At 41.4% G+C, this 21,600-nt stretch overlaps 1 long non-coding RNA gene across 1 annotated transcript in view; it reads right to left on the bottom strand.

The window, feature by feature from the left end:
• LOC139757697 (uncharacterized) overlaps window positions 1-21,600 on the bottom strand; it is a 73,208-nt gene that overhangs the window by 27,852 nt on the left and 23,756 nt on the right. The window contains exon 2 of the long non-coding RNA XR_011714694.1: window positions 16,849-16,951. This is a non-coding gene — a long non-coding RNA (uncharacterized lncRNA). The remainder of the gene's footprint in view (window positions 1-16,848; window positions 16,952-21,600) is intronic.

Below are 21,600 nucleotides of genomic sequence, written 5' to 3'. Positions count from 1 at the left end.
AGTACAACCAGCTCCAGCCGCTTATGAATAAATAGCTGGGATGGTCAGTCCCTTGTTAAAGATACATCATCTCGACGACCCTAAAGCCCTGAAGATTATATATCCATAGCTTCAAAGTGCGCGAGACGGGCATGACATTTCCGAAGTACAATGGTCTTCAGTCGAACAGTACACAAGCTTTATCAGACCTATTTGGATTAGGCTAAAGACTCGTTTTTAATTGAAGAGAATAAATAAAGCTAAAGAAATTATTCCTTCGGGTAAAGCGGACTTTTGCTCGCCGGGAGCCACGTGTGTCCTGGTGATAAATTGTAATAAAACATAAAGGCCAGAAGACGCAATATATTCCAGGCTCAGACGAGGCTCCCCTCCTTGCCTGCACCATTATCAAGTTTTCTGCTATAATTTACTCCGAATTTTTCGTCTGATATATCGCCCGTCCTGGGCGAAAATGAGTGAAAGATCGTACTTTAATTTGAAAGACAAAAGTAGAATGTTGAATCGTAAAAAAGTATGAGAGGCTGCAGGAGTTCGAGATATATATATATATATATATATATATATATATATATACATATGGAAACTCAAGATATATATATCTCCAACCCAACTGGATCTACGAACTTATGAAACACGTATTTACCCTACAGGTTGTGGGGAAACACCTCCTCCAGTTGTTGAGGATGACCACATACACTGTCACTGTTCACATGACCCTGTGCTGTAGCCTCAAGACCCGCCCTTCTGTCACAGGACTGTGTCTTCCAGAAGACAGAGAGAGCCATGGCTTACTTGCCTCCCCGCCATTACTCCTTCCCCTCTTGCTTCTCTCTCTTTTTCTGTGTGTCTATCTTAAAGTCTCAAGTTAATTGTTTTTTTCCTTTTCGCAATGTGGTTTTCTTTATGTCTCTCTGTGTCATTCACTCTCTATGTTTATCGTTTGTTTCGTCTTTCCCTTTGCCTCCATAAGACTTTTCTCCATTATCCATCTTCTCTCGACCTTCCCCGTTCACTTTTCCTCTCCTTCCCTTTCTTGTTCCCCTGCCCCCCTCAATCGTCCAGTTCCCTTCTTCGTCCTCACTGCCATCAACTCGGGTCAGTAGCGTTGCTTCGCATTAACAACTGAGTCCTCATAAAACCTGAGAGCGGAGGTACAAGCAGCGAGGACCCTGGCGCAGTGATGACCATAACAAGAGATTTAAATCCTTCCAGAGCGATGATGGCGACTGACTGACGGCCACAGACTCCTCCTCCTCCTCCTCCTCCTCCTCCTCCTCTCTTCTTCTTCTTCTTCTTCTTCTTCTTCTTCTTCTTCTTCTTCTTCTTCTTCTTCTTCTTCTTCTCCTCCTTACTCTCCTCCATCACGTTAGCTGGAGGCTGTCACAATCACTAACACCTCCCATCTGTGCCAAGCCGTAATGGTGTGAGAAGACCCTCAACCAACCTGAACACTTTTCCATCGGGTGCTGCTCCATGGCACTGAGGAGGACCATCCCTCTCTTCCCTTCCCATCATCCATCACCCATTCATCATCCAATCATCCCAAGACCCGAGGGATACATACGAAGAAAATGGTCCACTCGGACACCCATCTCCCTCACCTTATCATCCTTTCATCACAACAACGAATCCTCACAACAGAGTCAAGTACGAACTTGCCTAACTCCAGCTCAACCATCCGTCCAGCGAGAGACAGAACTTCGGTGGAACTTGACTATTAATCCTAACTCAGGTCGAGCTGTGCCTGGATGGAGAACTGTAGGCAAGACAGTAAATAATACTGCTTTACGAGACGAATAAAAAAGATAACCAGTACAAAGAATCCTTTCAGACTAATTGGTATCTTAAGAGCAAAACCCACGGTGAATAAACACAACATCAGTGAATAATGAATCCATATTCGCATAGAAAATTAGCATATTTCTTCATGACAACTCACACCATCACTCTAAGCTGGAGACGTTATTCAAAAAACCATCAAGAAAATACAATTCTCAACATGCCTGTCTGCTGACTCGCTGATGACCACCTTCTGTGCCAGGTAATTCCTCTGGTTATTGCCTCTCGTAAGTGTACATCACGGCTGAACTGCCTCGACCTGTCCTCCCTCAGCCTAAGTAATATCCAAGCAGCGTGGCGAGCGGTTTAATGGACTATGTACGAATCGTGGAGTCGTTGTCCTACTCTCGGGGTGACCAACGTGTCGCCAGAATACTCTAGTGATCTCGAGGAGAGACGTTTACAACACTGCGGTGGTAAGGGAGGGGCTGGGGAGTGTGGGTGAGTGGAGGGAGCGTGTGTGAACGGGGCAGAGGGGAGGGGGAGGACATTAGGGAATGAGTGAGAGCAGGAAGAGAGAATGAGTGAGCACAGGAAGGAGTTGGTAAGAGGAAAGTTTACGAGTGTGTGTGTGTGTGTGTGTGTGTGTGTGTGTGTGTGTGTGTGTGTGTGTGTGTGTGTGCGTGTGTGTGTGTGTGTGTGTGTGTGAAGGAGAAGAGGATGAGTAGATTAAGAAAGAGAGAAGCCGAGGGCTAAATTAGTGTGAAGAAGAAGGCGAAGATAAGAGAAAAGTGAAGGAAAATCTAAGAACGAAAGAAGAGTCAAAAGGAAATCTCAGAAAGCAAGAAGAATAGAGACGGTAATGACGAAGCAAGGGTTTGAAAAAAAAGAAAGTTGAGGACAACATAAGGATGAAGAGAAAAGCTGAGAAGAAAAGGAGAGTGAAGGAAAAACTAGAAACGAAGATAAGGAGATTGAAATACCCTCACAGCTCCATCACTGACACCAACACCATCATCTCTAGCTGCTCACGAATATTACATCTTAGTTTCCCACGGTGGCATATTCCCTCCTCTATACCCCGTCTTCTTAGCAGCCTCTACATTCATCCCTTCCTCTTCCTCCTCCTCCTCTTTCTCTCTCTTCCTCCTTCTCTGAACTCCACCCTCGTCGCGTATTCCCAGGGCGATATATCACGTCTTCTAAGTTATTCTTTCCCCTCCTTCCCCAACTGCCCTTATTTCTTCATCTTCTCTCCTTTGCTGCTCCTCTCGACATTCTTTAATGTTACTGGTGCCCTTCTCTTCCTCTTCATCCTCCTCCTCCTCCTCCTCCTCCTCCTATTTCATCTCTTCCCCTTCTCCTTCAGAATCCTCCTCTCGTGTATGTCCTTACGTCATGATTTTCCTACTTCTCCCCATCGCTACACACAAATCTCCCCCACCACCTGGAGACGGTGGAGTAACTCGTCACCCCAAAATACTGGCCCACTCACCCCACCTCATAACTAAGACCAAACTTCTTATTTTTTTTCTTCCTTTCGTCTGATGCATCCGCTATAGAGAAAAAAATGTGGGGTGGTCTTTGAAGAATTCACGCCCAAGCTCTCGTCTACGAGAGGAGAGATAAGCGGGAAATGGCTGAACTCACCAACGAGCCGCACTGTCTATGAGTGTATCGAGCTTCAACTGTTTACACTCGGTTGTAAGGGGAGGATATAAACTCCCGGATAAACAGCGTCGAACTGGGAGACACATAGAGAGAAAAAGTAATGGCACTGAAATGAAAATGGAAACTGAGTTTAGATAGGCAGTTTTCATTTATCTGAAGTCGCGAATACGTGGTGAAAATATTTGCTATGCATTATATCTGACTTTTAAAGCATCATTTATTGAAAGACTGTGAAAAAACTTCCTTTTCTAATGATTCGATATCATCTAATGATCTCGCTCTGTCGGAAAAATAGACTTAAAGAGAAAACAGACAACTCGTCTACATAAAGAATACTCTTTCCCTCCAAAAAGAAAAAAGGAAGGGGAATGAAATTCACAACAGAATTGAAAATCTGGCAACGCTCGGTCCCCTTCACAGAACCATCACAAGTTCATTGTTATTTTACAACCTACGCCTCTGTAAAACGAAGATGATATCAGAAACTTCCTCTATCTAGGGATAAAGAAACGAATGACCACAGAAGTTTGGTATATCCAGAGGCACATGGCCTTCTCGTGATAACATCTTCCATCACGATGTTTAATTTTGGTTCCATTGATTCAGTCGATTATAAGATAGAAAAGTGTGAAGCTGTGGACCAGTGATGGTTGGATAAAATGCGTTAGTGATACGACCAGTTTGCAGCAGATATTCTCCCTTAGAAAACGAATAACCTTTTCGTATGTAAATGCTGAGCCATATATATATATATATATATATATATATATATATATATATATATATATATATATATATATATATATATATATATATATATATACATATATATATATATATATATATATATATATATATATATATACTTATGGCTTTACGATCGTACAGAATCGCCCTCGCAATGTATTGATAGGTAATTGCATATACACATAATACATTCGTCCATATATATATATATATATATATATATATATATATATATATATATATATATATATATATATATATATATATATATAAGTAAAGGTATCAATGATTTTGAGAAGTCTTCCCACGACCTCGCCTCTGCAAACCTGCCACCGTTTGACGAAAAATCTGAGCGGCCATTTCCCCATTTTTGGAAGTGAAAAATGAAATAAATTTTCAATCAGACAGAATATTCATATTAGGAGGACGTCGAAGCCCAGACCTGATTGACATATTCATCGGAGCTGGGGGAGGGAGCCGTCTGCTCAGTATGGGCAAGTTAGCCTGGCCTGGGAAAGCAACTGTCATCTCGCTGAGGTGACGAATGTAAATTTCCCCAAAGATCCATTGAAGAATACATATGGGATGAAGACGCTGGCATGAATGGAGGTGATTGGTTTTGACACACACACACACACACACACACACACACACACACATATATATATATATATACATATATATATATATATATATATATATATATATATATATATATATATATATATATATATATATATATATATATATATATATATATATATATATATATATTTATTTATTTTGCTTTGTCGCTGTCTCCTGGAGCAACAATGCTTGTAAAGTATTAATTCAACCTTGAAAGTATGGTTAAGCTCCTGTTTTCTTGTATTTCAGACATTTCATTTTCATATTCATCATATAGCAATGCAGTTCTGAGAGCAGCGGGTGCCATAACCCCAAGAACATTTTCCTATAGTTTCGTACGCCAGTCCCTCGTTTTCTTCAGGACACAGGTCACAGAGAGAAGGGCCAAACCAAAGATTCATGTCTATACATATTCCAGAGTTGTCCAGTGTACTGCCAGGTGGAAACCAATAACAGTTTCCAGTGTGTGTCCAGGACAGAGCCGTAAAACTGGGCACAGCATTGCAGGAGTTGTGTTAATACGGGATATTCCTCGCGAATTACATTGATGGGGGTCATAGTCTCTTGATACCAGACGTTTGGAGGCAAAGTATCTCTCTCTCTCTCTCTCTCTCTCTCTCTCTCTCTCTCTCTCTCTCTCTCTCTCTCTCTCTCTCTCTCTCTCTCTCTCTATCTCAAGTCACACGTTCATAATTCTCTCTGTATCTGTCATTCCTTCTTTTTTTGCGTTTGTGTTAATTTCTTTGGAGGTGGAGGGTGGGTGGCATCATTTCTCTCTCCCCCTCCACACACCTCGACTTACGTACGGTGTGGTGGAGGATTATTAGGCAAACGGTGTGAGACGGTGATGAATAGCCCTGGTAGATGATCAATGGCTTTAACCTTGAAAATCAAGCGTTAGCTGCCGCTTGTATCTGCCTACGTGCCTGATGTATTAATATCATTAATCTCGAGCATCCAGGCAGGAGAAACGCATTAGCAAAACATGACACAACAGCAAAAGAATATTTAGGAAGAATAACTAACACAGAGGCAGACGAAAAAAATAGATTTAACAGAAAGTTGGTGAAATTGTTCAAAAAGGAAAGAAAATATAAACAACGTACACAATAAGTGAATAAACATCACAGATAAAAGTGAAGAATATCTAGGAAGAATAACTAACACAGAGGCAGACGAAAAAAAATAGATTTGACAGAAAGTTGATGAAAATGTTCAAAAAGGAAAGAAAATATAAAAAACGTATACAATAAGTGAATAAATATCACATACAAAAGTGAAGATCTCGGGAAAATGTGGGACATAAAGAGAAGAAGAAGAGTAGATAGGAAAGGAGGAATCAAACACAGATTAGGACAAAAAGAGAGTAAATACGAAAATAGAGATAAGAACATATCTAAAGAAGAGAAAAACTGAAGTGGAACTAGAAATATAAATAGGAATATATCTAAAAGGAATAAAAGATGTTGGGGACACAGAAAACACAGACTTTGGTAAGAAAAACATAATAATAGTAGATTTGTAGCAGAAAATAGAGACAGAAGACGAAGAAAAAAGTAAGGCGAGAGTAAGGAAGGTAGAGAAGCTAATAAAGACAAAGAAGAATAGAAACAGAGGATGAAAAATTAAAGAGAAAATAGGAAGCTGATATCGTCAGACCAGCAGTGGGGCGAATGAGGATCTCCCTAAAGACAACTTGGCAGGTCAGCTGATAACGCGGGCTCAGGGAGGGAGGGAGACCCGCTCACTCAGCCAACTCCTGACCCCACGCTGCTTTTGCCTAGCCAGGCCTGAAGGCACACACACACACACACACACACACACACGTGATAGAGGATGATTCAGGGTCGGGGATGTGAGCGCATGCAAGGTAGGAAGGACGCAACACAAGGGGTCTGTAATGTTCACATCCTGAGGGAGGCAATGTTGGGAAAGCAAGCATATATTAGGAGTAACTTGTGACTCCAAGCAACTGTTTTGCATTCATGGTGGAGACCATGCAAATAGCAAGGACTTTAGTGCGTTTCTGGTGGGGGCAAAGTAAAGCTGGTATCTACATTGTGCGTACACACACACACACACACACACACACACACACACACACACACACACACACAAACGCTATGAGACCAGAAACAGCTATATACAGGCGGGCCACACCAGAGTATGGTCAGAAGCTAATGCTCAAAGGGGACAGTCCTGGTATTGTGAACCAATAAACCACGCAACATATCTAATGGTAATTATGGCCCTAAAACGGCCATAGACTGAAATAGATGCAATCTGTTTCATAGCTCCTCGAACACCACGGGCGTAAAAGTATGAGCAACATTTCAGAGAATCACCAGTGGACGCAGAGAGATGTACAAAATCCCATGGTTTGTACACCTCACTCAAGAGATTCATTCCTTCCAAGATTCAAACAATCAGGAAGACTGGCCAAAAGAAACTCCGAGGCAGGAATACATGTCCGTGATTTGGAGGCGTTCTGGCGCTGCTTGTGTGTCATACCTGCATAAACCAAGAACCCAAGAAAATTTTAGACACACAAGGAAACGCAGATCTGTCTCTCTCGAAAGCCCTCAGCATATTTTTCCCGTCATGCGGTAAAAATGTCTTTATTTCTACAGATACCCTTTTTTTTCATATCTTCCTTTGTCTAGATTATATATGAAAATACAGACGCCAGCTTCTGCTTCAAAACTCACAGAATTCAGACCCATAATGTCCTTGGTGATTGGAAACCCTATCCTAAATTTCAGTCTTACACTATTGTGCTGTCCGCGTCTTCGGGAATAAGGCCCTGGGTACAGATCCATTCCAAGTCGATGAATGAGTACCTGGTTTAGGCTTGGACGTCATTACTACAGCTTTTGTATGTTACGGGAAGAGTGCTTTAAACACGTGCTGCACCGTCTGTCAGACTTGTACATATATACACTATGTCTTTAATCACGTGCATAACACACACACACACACACACACACACACACACACACACACACACACACACACAAACACACACACACACACATACACACACACGTGTGCATTACGTCTCAGGCAATACACGAGAGTAAGCCATCCCTCCTACACTCCCTCCCTGGGGCCTCTCCTCGACTCCAATCCACTCCTCACCCACTCCACTCACTCTAGTGTTCCTCACACACTCCTTACCTCTGCTTCTCAGTTTACATATTCTTATACCGTTCTTTATCTTCGTGTATTTCTCCCTCTACTCCATCTCTTCCCACTCGTGCCATCTCCCTGATCTCTTGTGCAATCTATTCGCCTATTTATCTGCCCACCGAAGGTCACCACGCCCCCATCTCCACACCAATACTTCTAGAGTTTCTCCTCACTCTGGCGGCTTCTTCCTCGTGTGTGTGTGTGTGTGTGTATGTGTGTGTGTGTGTGTGTGTGTGTGTGTGTGTGTGTGTGTGTGTGTGTGTGTTATGCATTAGTCACCCAGAGCGGTCACGTCACCTGCAGGAGTCTCCACACGTCATTATTCAAGAGCGTGTGTCGTCGCGAGGTAAGTCGCCCTTCGTCCGTGGTCGGGGGTGAGGAAGCCGACGCGTGCTCCCTGGGTGGTGCTTGTGGCTGGGTGGGTATTTCCTGTGGCTGGATGGGTGAGTGGCAGGTGGTGTGAGGGTGTGTGGAAGGTCTGGCAAGGTGCGGTTGTTGGGCGAACGCGGGTGTTCGACGAGGGTTGACAAAGGCATCTGAGACAGACACCGTATTTGACTCGAGCTGAAAACGAAGGTGAGTAAGACTGAATTAGATCCATTTTCTTTTCGTCATCTTCCTTCTCTTCCTTCTTCTTCTCCTTCTTCTCCTCTTCTTCCTCTTCATCCTCCTCCTCCTCATCCTCCTCCTCCTTCTTTTCTTCTTCTTCTTCTTCTTCTTCTTCTTCTTCTTCTTCTTCTTCTTCTTCTTCTTCTTCTTCCTCTTCTTCTTCTTCTTCTCCTTCTTTTCTTCTTCACCATCTTTATGTTTCATTTTGAAAAATGTATTACTTAACAAAACAGAAAGTAATATACCAACAAGAACCATGGAAAATCCATGAAATATAAGCCTCGAAAGGACCCAATGTAATGGTCTGTTGCTGCTTGAATTCCTTTTGTATCTCGAAACTACATAATCTGACACTCTGTGGGACACAAAGATGATGCTGTTATCAGGAAGGGTTGTCAACCAGAACCTTTTGTTTCAAAGAAGGGTGAGAAAATCACATCATTTGCTGGACAAATGATTAGTCCACAGTTTGTAAGAAATAGATGTTGCCTAGGGGAGAGACAGAGAGGGACAAATTGGGTAGAAATTTGAAATTATTTTCCATTCTGTCTGGTGTGAAGGTGAGGTTCAGGAAGAAAGAGACAAGACTCGAAAAATCGCTTCGTCCATAATTGGTCTAAATGAGATTTTGACATAAGTACATTAAAGAGATTTTGACGGAGTGGAAAAAAGGGGAATTATAAATTCAGATGTTTCCTTTGTACGCACTCATTACCTCACGCCCGGAATATTGGACAGGACAGACAAAACACACTGCGTCATGCGTCCTGCTGTCCTTCCGTCATGTAAGCCCACGACATGCCAGCCAATCCACTACGACATGCTATCCAACCCACTACGACATGCCAGCCACCCCACTGCGACATGCCAGCCAACCCACTACGACATGCCAGCCAACCCACTACGACATGCCAGCCAACCCACTGTTTTGCACCTGTGACGCAACATCCAAACTCTTACGGGGTTACGCAGCTGTTACGTGCTCATGGCAAAATAAAACATACGTTAAAGCAGCCTTGCGACAGAGCCAGGAAGACCCCAGAATGGGTAAGTTCAGCAACTCCTCAAAAGGGTGAGTTTTAGCTAATACGAACCATCCTGTGCTGTATTCACAGAAGCGCTAGATTATAATTATATTTCCTACATATAAGTGACTCATTAACATCCACTCGCGCCATTGCCACCAACATCATAACCTATACGTCTGTCAGAAGTTCGCTGAGGGGGATATAAAAATCACCCAAGCAACCATCGCTTTTCTGTAGCTATGGAACCATCGCTCCTGTGGGAATCATTACGCAAAACGTGATCGGAATCTCCTACCAGTTGCTCCGATAAATCCTGAAGTTAGTGTGAACTGCATCAGAAATTTCAAAGGGCGGGGGAAAAGGGAGATCTAAGCTTCCTCAACTTTCTGACGCGACAACGGTGTTGAAACCATTGTTGTGATGTGAGCATCACGAGGACAGGGATTGGTTCGAAGTTCTCTAGTCCCACTTGTTTGAGAGTTCACTTAAGAAAAGTTATTTGGATCAACTTCAGCCTCGTCCCAGTCAAACTCTAAGGGCTAAGAGAGAGCTAAGACATCAGTATGAGGTTTAGTTCAATCATTGTCACCATACAGGAAAATGGTAGACTTGGCTTACCTTCTCTTCTTGCAAAATCTAAATGGTCAAAACTTTTAGGGAATCTCTCTCAACAGTTTCACTTTTTATCAGGAACTGAAGCCCAAAAAAGTGGAAAAATATTTAAGGCAAACGATTCAGAGTCTGAAAAATGAAACAAGCTGAAATGTCACAGACCTCGCCATTCATTAATGTCTCTCACTGAAGTAAAAGCCAATATTTTACCACTGTCAACAACCCTCGGTAAAGAAAGGATCCAAAACGTTTCCACAACATCCATAAGAATCTTAAAAACATCCGTAAGAATCTTAAAAGAATAACTGACTTAAGGATCTTTTAGAAGATAGCTGTTATCTAAGACTGAAGCCAGAGATGTAACTGAAATAATTTCACTTGTACATCAAAATCAAAATGAAAAGAAGATCGATTTTTGTCTCTTGAACGTTTGAAATTTAGAAATAAATGAAACATTTTTTAAGACATCCCATTCACAACTTAAGTTAGAAATGCTCCTATGTCCTCTAATCTAAAGCCAAATTATGTTCAATAACTATATCTTGGATATCCCTACCTACACTTAGAAAAAAAGGCAAAAAAAAGAGACTATATTATCTTAGCTTCGTCTTCATCAAAGTCTAGAACCCCCTCAAAAAAAGATAAGACTTGAACATCTTCAGTCTTACATCCTCCATGCCAAGGGGGCGAAATATTAAAAAAGTTAAACTGATGTTTTATGAAATTTGTAAATTCATTATCCTAAAGTAGTTGTCAAACTTTTAAGAAAAATCTAAGTGCTCGACTGACTCCTCCCTGAATAGACTTGTCTATATTTCAGGCATCTGACGAGAAACTGCCACTTGAGTGAGTTCGTTTAAGCTAAACTTAACGAAGAATGCAGGCTCGTTAGTTACTTCATGTAATCTCCTTCATCCTCATCCACTCCCCGACAAGAACTGGTCCACACACACACACACACACACCTCTCTCTCTCTCTCTCTCTCTCTCTCTCTCTCTCTCTCTCTCTCTCTCTCTCTCTCTCTCTCTCTCTCTCTCTCTCTCTCTCTCTCTCTCTCTCTTATTTATTTATCTATTTATTTACTATACTTTGTCGCTGTCTCCCGCGTTAGCGAGGTAGCGCAAGGAAACAGACGAAAGAATGGCCCAACCCACCCACAACACACACACACACAGACACACACACACCAGGACACAGTGGTCAGCGTTGCATACCCCACATTTCCCAGACCCGTAGCGTACGTCGAGTTATTTTTCCAGTAGTTGATGTGTGAAAGCCAGACACACGAGCATTGGCTGTTATGATACCCGCCTTTTTTTCTCTCTCTCTTTCCTGGAGCACCAATGCTCTGGCGTTCCCTCTCTCGTATTTCCCCTCTTCCTATAGCCTTTCCAGTTTTAAGAGACGAATCTTCAAGCACCTGTAGAACTCTGATTAATTTACCTGGTAATGTTTTCCCACAACCTTCACATTTTCTGTACGATTAAGATATGCTTATGTCAGTGCCTAAGTCGACCGTTAACGAAAAATGATGAAGAGGATAAAGAAAAGCAGTAATGAATAAGGATGAAAAAGATTAGAGAGAAGAAAAAGAAGACAATGAAGGTTGTGCGTTCAAGAAATAAATCAGGAAATTTATAAGCCATTAAATAATTTTTTACTGCATCTCGCTTAGATAAGTCAGCGAGGACAGTGTAGGTCAGAGGTGAAGATAGAATGAAAAATTCATTTCCCTGTTCTAGACATTTCATGCTGGAGACGAGAGAGAGAGAGAGAGAGAGAGAGAGAGAGAGAGAGAGAGAGAGAGAGAGAGAGAGAGAGAGAGAGAGAGAGAGAGAGAGAGAGAGAGAGAGAGGTTGTTGCAAGTGTTATAAGTGGGATATGAAGTAGGTAGAAACTGTAAGTGTTTTTGTGTCCAAAAAATGGGCTTTATGGTGTTTATCCATGTGTTGAGTAGCTGGCATGAGTGAGAGATCAAGGGGTAAGTGTTAATGCCAAGGGTGGGTTGTGTGTGTGTGTGTGTGTGTGTGTGTGTGTGTGTGTGTGTGTGTGTGTGTGTTCAGGGGGGGACTAAAGAGAATTGCTGGTTAAATTGTCATGAGAATGTTGCACGAGGTTACTGCTGGAAATGACTAGTTCAATGGTGTTAAGTAGATGGTATATGCCGAAGTAGAAAGTTTGTGTCTAGTTTTGTCTCTATAACAAATACTGTCGCTAAAGTGTCAGTTTTCCCGACATTGATGTACTCATGATCGTCTTTATGTTTACTCAGACGCCCAACTATTTACCTCTAAAGTCTATTAATGAGATCATTTGCTCCCCTTGTCATAAATCTTGCTTCATCCACCCACTCATCAACCTCCTTCCCCCAGAATGTCTTCTCTTCTGAAAGCCCAAACGCCCACGAGAGCCCAAAATTGGCTTGAATATACATGAGAAATTGAACACCATTTCTAAAATCAAACATATGTTAATTCTGTCAATAAAAAAGAAAAACGATGGACAAGGAAAAAAATTTGGAGTCTTTCCCGCAGAAAAATTTTCTGACAACCTTGGGTAACCGAATTTGACTTGATTTACATAATTATCAATGTTATAAGTTGTAATCACATTATTTTCAAATGGGCTTTTCATGATTTTGATTCGCCTCGGAGTAATTGCTTTACGGGACACAAGTGATTACATTTCTGATAACCGGATTCACATGGCTCGTGGGAGTATAGCGAAAATGCGTAAACTAAAGTACGTTTAAAAATGAGGCAGGACGCAAGCGCAAAGTGATGACATTTTCGTCTCATAACCTCCGGCATAACTCGACATTTCAAGCACACACACACACACACACACACACACACACACACACACACACACACACGTGTCTGAGTTTCCTCATCCCTTCAAAAACTCACTCATTTCCACAACACTTTCTCTTTAAAAGAATAACCCTTTCAAACACATCACTCCTAGGCATAACCTCACGACTGATATATCTATATTTCCCAGTAGAAATAAAGAAATATATTTGACAAACGAGAGAGATTTGTCCAGAAAGCCAGCTACATACCTGGCAGCAAGATATCAGTTGGAGCATAACACACTCTGGTTATACAACGTTAAAGGGAAACTAACATGTAGTTTACCTCATAGTGGCGTCAATAGTCTCTGCTCTTGGTAAGGTTTCCAATAGTGTCCTTACTGGCTGGCAGAGGAAAGGATGGATGGTCTTGGATCGTCTAATAATGGTGTTAGATTTTCAGTGTTAATGCTGTTGTAGCACTTATATCTGCTGTTGCTATCAATATACTAGTATAATGGCGGTGCTTTCAGTAGCTGTGACTGGCCTGTCGTATCATGAGTTACTTTGATAGCAATATATATTTCTATGTCTGCCTTTGTTGTGAGCTCTAACATTGTTTTCTTATACTGCATCATTTATTGTGTCAGCGAAACCAATACAGTCGCTGATAATGATAAATGGATTCACTTTCTCTGTTTCTGCTAATGATAATGTTACATGAGAATATTCCTCTTGTTATCAGTTATGTTTCAGTTACTCTTGCCCTGTTTGTAGAGCCGCTGACACCGTTACTCATATTGACTTTACTTCAGTAACATTCGGTCGTAACTTCAGTAACATTCGATCGTAACCAGCAGCACCTAGTTAGTATTGTTACAACCCTATTTTGTTACTGGATTTCCTTCACCGTTACTCTTGATGTGATTTGTACCGTTACTTTTTACTTCACTATAATCCCTGTTGTTCTTAGGTATCTCTATATTCAATGTTACTTTCGCTGCTCCTTTCGTTACTAGTTACTGCTGCCGCTCCTGTTGCTGTTCCTTGAGTGTGTAAAAAGAGAAATAAACAATCGCTTGTGTATTTATTTACACGTTTCTGTTTTTGACTCTAGTATCAACGCATCTCTTTATTCATTTCGCAACATCTATGATGCCCTTCCTTCTCTCGCTTCCTACGCCTCCTCCCTCAGCAGACGTTCGGCCAACGCAAGATGTCCAGGTTGGTTGTTGAATAAGACATTGGTACGAGCAGCCCAACGCGGGGATTCAACCCGCGAAGAAGAGCCACCAAGACAATACAATCAGGCGCGAAGCTCTTGGATTCCACATAAATCCCGTCGTCGTCTCTCGTCTGGGTTTTTGAAGTCATAGAAATGCTCCTCAAGAGAATCGGAGCCTCTTTGTTTATAAGAAAATCAAGGTTGAGGTTTTGTTTATATTTCGTTATTCATACACACACACACACACACACACACACACACACACATGTATATATATATATATATATATATATATATATATATATATATATATATATATATATATATATATATATACATGTGTGTGTGTGTGTGTGTGTGTGTGTGTGTGTGTGTGTGTGTGTGTGTGTGTGTGTGTGTTAGTGTGTGTGTGTGTGTGTGTGTGTCTGTGTGTGTGTGTCTGTGTTAAAGACCAGAGTAAATAATGATTTCATAAGTTTCCGTAATGTTCGTTCAGTACTTCCCATACGGTTTTCAACTTTTCTGCGAAACTGAAAATTAGCTTTCGTAAGTTGATGTAATTTTCAGAATTCACAACAAGGAAGAAAAACATTCGTAGTTTCAGTATTTCAGGAATTTTATCCCGGTTTCAGTCGTCAAAAAAGGAAATCGCAGATCCTCCATGATGTCTGGAAGTGTCTCCATGACTATGGTTTGGTTGGTTCGTTGGTTGGTCCATTTGTTCGTTAGCTGGTTGGTTAGGTTGGTTGGTTCGATGATTCGGTTGGTTGGTTATTTGGGTTGTTTTCCCACAGGACTGGCTGGGTTATTAAAGCCACCAACATCAAGTCAAAATATATCTCGACCATGTTTTCCAGGTGTGCAAGATCAATCTAATACCATACACACTCTCGCTGGGTATGTTGTCCAGGGAAATCCACCCCTCACCACACCTCCTCACCGCGGTCCTCACTGCGCACATCGCTGCTAATTCACTCACCCAGCAGACCTACTCATCCAGTAGTAGTCAAGTCATTCCTCAGTTCAGCATTGGACACGTCTCGTCTCTAGCGATGAATACCTAATGATATGAAGAAGGATTGTTGTTCTCCCTGGTGGAAGGGAAGACAGCGACCCTGGCTAGCCTTTCCATTCCTCCTCTTCGTTTACACTTCATTTACGATTTAGATCAGGCCCTCTTAACCATGACTGTTGCGAACTCTCTTTCTTTAACACATTCCGTGAGTCCTTTGTCCTCCTGAGGGTCTGTGAGATATGGAACGGAATATCTCAAAAGAAATGAAGAAGTTTTATTATTCACTCATTCTTCAGTCTTCATTACTGGTTGCGTGTCTTGCTGTGTGGTGATTCATGGAAGAGAGGATACAATATCCTCGGGTCTGCTGATACAATCTTGTAAACAAGACATTTTGAAGAACTCGTTTCTCTAATCATTCTTAGATAATCTCTCTTGAAGTAGAGATAGAGAGAGAAGAGTAATTAGCTGTTTAGGAGAAACGCTAATAAAGGCGACAAGGTCCAAGAAAGAGAGTCATTTACTTTGGAAAAATCGGCTCAGATACTTGCGAGTGTCTGGGGGATTTCAATTTTCTTACACTGTTTCAGGAAGACTCCAGAGACCAAGACTAAATTGGTTTAAGAATGAGAGACCATAAAAGTAAAAAAGAACCATTTTCTCGGACGGAGAGGATATGAAAAGACATGAAAAAGGCAATGTTATGGGTCGCTCACCAAAACTGATATCATATTCGGGCAGAGTTATTCTACTGTTATTACAGGTTGTGAATCAGGGTCGTCTGCCATGAAGGCGATTAAACCTACCAGAATGAGAGCGGAATCTGGTGCTTCAGGCGTATGGCTGAGATGAGATAATCGAACGACACAAGGAAAGTGGCTATGTTCTTGTAAAAACACAGACGATAAAAATAAATCCGGAAGGAGTACATAAGTAGAAAAAAAAGGTGTCAAACACAATAGAAGTATAAGAGCAGAAAATTCACATATAAGTAGAAGTACTTAAGTGTATACTTTAAAGTAGCTGTTTTTTCATATAAGTATTTCCTAACTCATATGCCTTCATTTTGTATGCCTTCCTTCCACCTTGTTAAACATAATACTTTAATCTTGTTCACAAAAATCTCAGTTACCTCCTCCCACACAGTTGACAAAACTCAAACGCCAGATTATGCACTTTTTCACTCGAATCTGCCACCAGAACCGCGTCATGAGCAAACAACAGCTGACTCACACCAAGCTAAACACACACACACACACACACACACACACACACACACACACACACACACACACACACACACACACACACACACAGTCACTGAGTTGCTAAATCCATCATGATATGTATATATATATATATATATATATATATATATATATATATATATATATATATATATATATATATATATATATATATATATATATATGTAAGTGTATTTATGTGTACATAAGACCTCGGTTATTGGGTGAGCGTTCGTAACTCCAGAATTGGCCAAATCGATGTCTGTCTTTTTTCCCTTCACAACCAAACTGTGGAGTTCCTTACCTTCATATGTTTTTCCCGACTCCTCCCATCTGTCTCACTTTACGAGGCAGGTCGATTATCCCTTGAAGAACGGAACCCGACCTTGATGTTGGTGTTCTCCAGACTAAATGTCATTTCAACATGAAAATAGAAAAAGAAAATGTACATATAAGCATATATATATATATATATGTATATGCATGTGTGCATGTATTATATACCTTTAACTTATGTAGAGACATACTAGAGAGGAGAATATACCTCTATGCATATGTAGAGACATACTAGAGAGGAAAATAGACATTAAAGTTTAACATAAAGGATAAGAGACATGGGTTAATTGTTCTACACACTAACTACAAAAGGGGATGGATGGATGCGCCCTGAAGTCTCGGGTTTTCTCAAATCCTTTTATCCCGTCGAGGGTGATCACCATTCAAGTTGCCACTGCTCCTCATCTTGAAGGATACTGGGGCTCAAAATACATAGATTTATACGATTACTTAATCTACGGTAAAGGAATTATAGGCAATATATCCACGTCCTGGAGTGAGACTGGCGTCTGTATTCAGCGTAAGCCAGAGAAACTCCATCGCCGTTTGCAATTTATGTTTCTTACTGAATTTTCATGAGTGTTCTAAAGCGTTCATAAAACCCTCGCCCTCGTTCTTGGCGGGAAAAGAAAGAAAAAAAACAAAACGGATTCCTTCAGAACTTTTCCTCTCTCTCTCTCTCTCTCTCTCTCTCTCTCTCTCTCTCTCTCTCTCTCTCTCTCTCTCTCTCTCTCTCTCTCTCTCTCTCTCTCTCTCTCTCACTCTCTCTCTGGCCCTTGGAGCATTGTCTCCCAGAACGTTTTTGCCGAACGATTCATTCCGTTTTTAGATGGTTTGGTTTTCGGTGACCAGTCATTCCATCCGTCACAGCTACAGCGATCCTCTTCGGCCAGTGAGCTGGACGCTGTCAACCCCAGGGACATGACGCTGGCGTCGGCAGTTCCTCCAGACGGTAGCTGTCTCCTACATACGACCCTCGTCCTGTCATCGCCTCGGACAAGACTCTCATTCACTCTCACTGGGACCGACTGTCCTGCGAGACCATAAAGTTGTCTTGGGACTTGGACCGTCAGGGACGTGAAGTGGCAGGAATAGGGTTGAGCTTCCAGAAACGTGAGCTGGCAGAAACGTGGGCCACTGCAACGTGAGCTGGCAGAAACGTGCGCCACTACGACGTGAGCTGCCAGACACATCAAAATTCAATCCTGACTGGTCAGTCTACGTAAAATTGTCGCAATTCTGTTGCACTCCCTCCCTTGTTCGATCCATCTCATCGTTGAGAATGTAATTTGACACATCGCGCTCAGCAAATCCCTGAAACCTCAATTAATTTCACCAAAAATACCCGCGGACTTCAACCAACGAAATATCAAAAACATTTTCTTCCTTTTTTCACTTTAGGTAAGCGCTAGCTAGGTGCTCTGTTGCAGCTGCTTCCCTTGTGTATTACAAAGGACCCCAACTTTTGCTCTGACAGTTTGAACGAAGTAGTGTGTAAGGAGGACGTCCCTTGATGAGGTCCCTGTGAGGTTTACCAATCTTTCTGGCCAGGAGATGAATGCTGGCGCCTCCAGCTTTAAAACAGATCATTAGAATATTACGAGGAGGTTCCTCAGTTGCTGCGTAAAAGGAGGCACAGAAGTAGTACAACATAATTCCTTACTCTAGATCTTGATCGTGGACACTGTATTCCTTCATTAGATCCGTGGACATTATATATACCTTAACTAGAAAACGTATTTTCTAAGTTTATGAATACTATAACAAACTAGGCAAATACTTTAACGCACTGAGAGACTTCTGAAAATCCTATGTTGTATCCTTTGATATTTAGAAAGCTTTTCACCGGATCTGGAACGTGGGTCTAATTCACATAGCTCCCTTCTTTTAGCTTTCCTCCCACACTCTTGCCGGTTTATTCCCATCATTTTCATGGATCAACCTCTCCCGCCTTCCCTATCAACAGTGGTGTTCCTCAGGGCTCTAACTTGTCTCTTATGCTCCTGATCCTTAATGAAAAACTATTTCCTTTCGCCAAAAGATAACTTAGTGCACTCATACGCTGATGACCCAACACGTCTGTCTTCTACTTCTGTAAATTTCGCTTCATCTGTTCCAATTGAATCTACGCCTCGTTTAGGCACAACTAACTCTATAAACTCAGATTTAAGACAAGATCTTCGTGAGGGGTAGACTCATTTAAGTTCAACGCCTCGAAAACCATGATTTCCTCCAATTCGTCTCGCTGAAGCCCCACACAACATTTGAATCTCATTCGATGGCTTTTTGATTCCACTACTCAACCCAGTTAACATACGCGGTTACACGGTAACATCATACATATACATCTGGGAAATCCCGCATTTCACAAGTATTGGTAATCCTATATAGTTTCCGAAAATGATTCTCTTCTGAAAAGTTGATCCGACTATATAGAAGATTGAATCTTCCTAGTATGGAACTTTGTCCTCACGTCTGAGGAGGTTTACCTCTGCGTAGTGCTAACTTGCCGAGGTCGAGTTCAGAGTAATTCAAGGCACTGACTCTCCTAACCTGACCACAGAACTCGATCCACTTTGCTCTACATAGCAGAGTTGATTCGTTTTCTCTCTTCTACAGATCGTATTCTGGTTCCGACTCCCAAAAACTGGCTGTTTGTGATCCCTGCTTCTACCTTGGACCACGTAATGATTGGCAAGCGACTAAACCACACAACAACTGACAGCTCAGTAATGGGCTATGATTTCTGCCTTTTTCCCTACTCCAATAAACTTACGAACGCTATATTCTCATGACCTGAACCTTTTTTGAAAGGATTTCTGCAGATTCCGGAGCTTTTCAGTCATCTGTTTCCTTATATTTCTTTAATGATTTATATCTTTAGCTTTACTTTTTCGTACAATCTTTCTGTTGAGTTTCTTTGTTGTGTTTATGATACAGGTGAAATTAACATGTTGAATGTCAGCGGGACGTCATCACCAGCTGATTTTCAATGTTAATTTGTTTTGAATTGTGACGCGCATGAGGTTCAATTCCGACCAGACTTCTGGTCAGTTTCATCAGACATGTGTCCCTCTTTCTCCCCACTTCCTCCTCACAAACACTATAATCTGTTCCCCGCCGATACAGTACTGTTCCACTGCCATCTTTTCAAAGTTCCATGTCTATTGTAAATTTACAAGTCCTCTGAACATTTTTCCAAAATCATTTGCCAAATGAACGTATCTAAATCATTGTTGATGATACTGAAAACTTGGGAATTAAAACGCATAGTGTTAAGTACAGATCGCATATCAATAAAAGATGAATACTATAACCATTTCTGTCTTTGTCTATTCCTCCCACGTACAAGCGCAACTGAAAAGCACGTTTAGTTTCATATCTTTTCCAATTGTTAGCTTTCTTCATACAATGCCTTCAACGTATTCTTATTGCTTTAACAAGCATCAACTGATAATAACCAACAAGAATAACGCGAGACAGAATGCCTTTTTTTAATCTTAATAACAAATATATTAGTTACTGCGTTATTTTTTGAAGAAAATGGTCTAGATAATAGGCAAAGAAAATGAATAACAATGAGGAAAAATAGGGGATCCTAGTCTATTAATACCTTCATTTGCCAAGATACCACAATTCTATTTGCAATTATGTTTTTCATGCATCTGGAGGAGTTTCTCCAAAGCTAAACTATCAATGTTCTTCACCTAAAGTTTCCTTCATGCGAATTTCTTACATTTTGGTGCCTAAAGAATATGCTATCTTTCGGCATGTTTATTCTATAGGAGCCTTTCATAGTATCATACTCGACACTTTATGACATAATCTCGTGCCTTCTAGGTATATATGGGTCACGTAAATCAGAGAGGTAATTCATGCTGAAAAATTATAGAATTAAAGGCTATCAGTCATATTACTCCTCTAAATGAATTACGGGGCAAAAACATCATTTTCACACCAGCATTCATCTCATACTTTCTCTGTGTGTGTGTGTGTGTATGTGTGTGTGTGTGGGTGGTTCTATTTGATAGATGAATAGATGGATTGAGAGAAAGATATAGATAGATAGATTGAGAGAGATATATAGACATACAGATATTTCTATGTAGTTCATACGATTAATAGTAAAGAAAAACACAGAAAATGCCTGTAGAAAATGAGACGTCAAGGCGAACCTTGCGAGCGAGAATGGAGCGGGAAATCTGGCCAAGTGTAGGAATATGATGAGGCAGAGCGTGAGGGGCAAGGAGGTGAGGAATACGACAAGGGAGGAGATGAAAGTGAGGAGGTGAAGAGGAGGAGGAAAATCACCGGATGATTACAGGGAAGGCGAACTGCGGTGCCTAATAAGTACGACTCTCTTACCACACGAACAATTACGACCTACAGTTCACTTCAGAGATGTCGACAAGCGTCTGCAAGACGGTGTGTAGTGTGTGAGTGTGTTTGATGTAAAGCGTAAAACCCAGCAGAAAATAATGGCCAGAAAGGAGCAGTTAAATTCCGTGTCCAGCCGGGCAAACATATCTCAAAATTAAATCTGCATATCATACATTATGTGTGAGGTGCCAGAGGAACTCAGTGGGTTATATGCAACACCGAGGGGACGTAATCATACTTTACACGAAGTGCTGCTCATTTTACCAGTGTCAACCAACCCGCACACACACACACACACACACACACACACACACACACACACACACACACACTGTGGCAA

Source organism: Panulirus ornatus, chromosome 28 (assembly GCF_036320965.1).
Source record: "Panulirus ornatus isolate Po-2019 chromosome 28, ASM3632096v1, whole genome shotgun sequence".
Taxonomy (NCBI): Eukaryota; Metazoa; Arthropoda; class Malacostraca; order Decapoda; family Palinuridae; genus Panulirus; species Panulirus ornatus.
The sequence above is the reverse complement of the archived record's forward strand: the minus strand, read 5'-3'. Positions and strand labels throughout refer to the sequence as shown.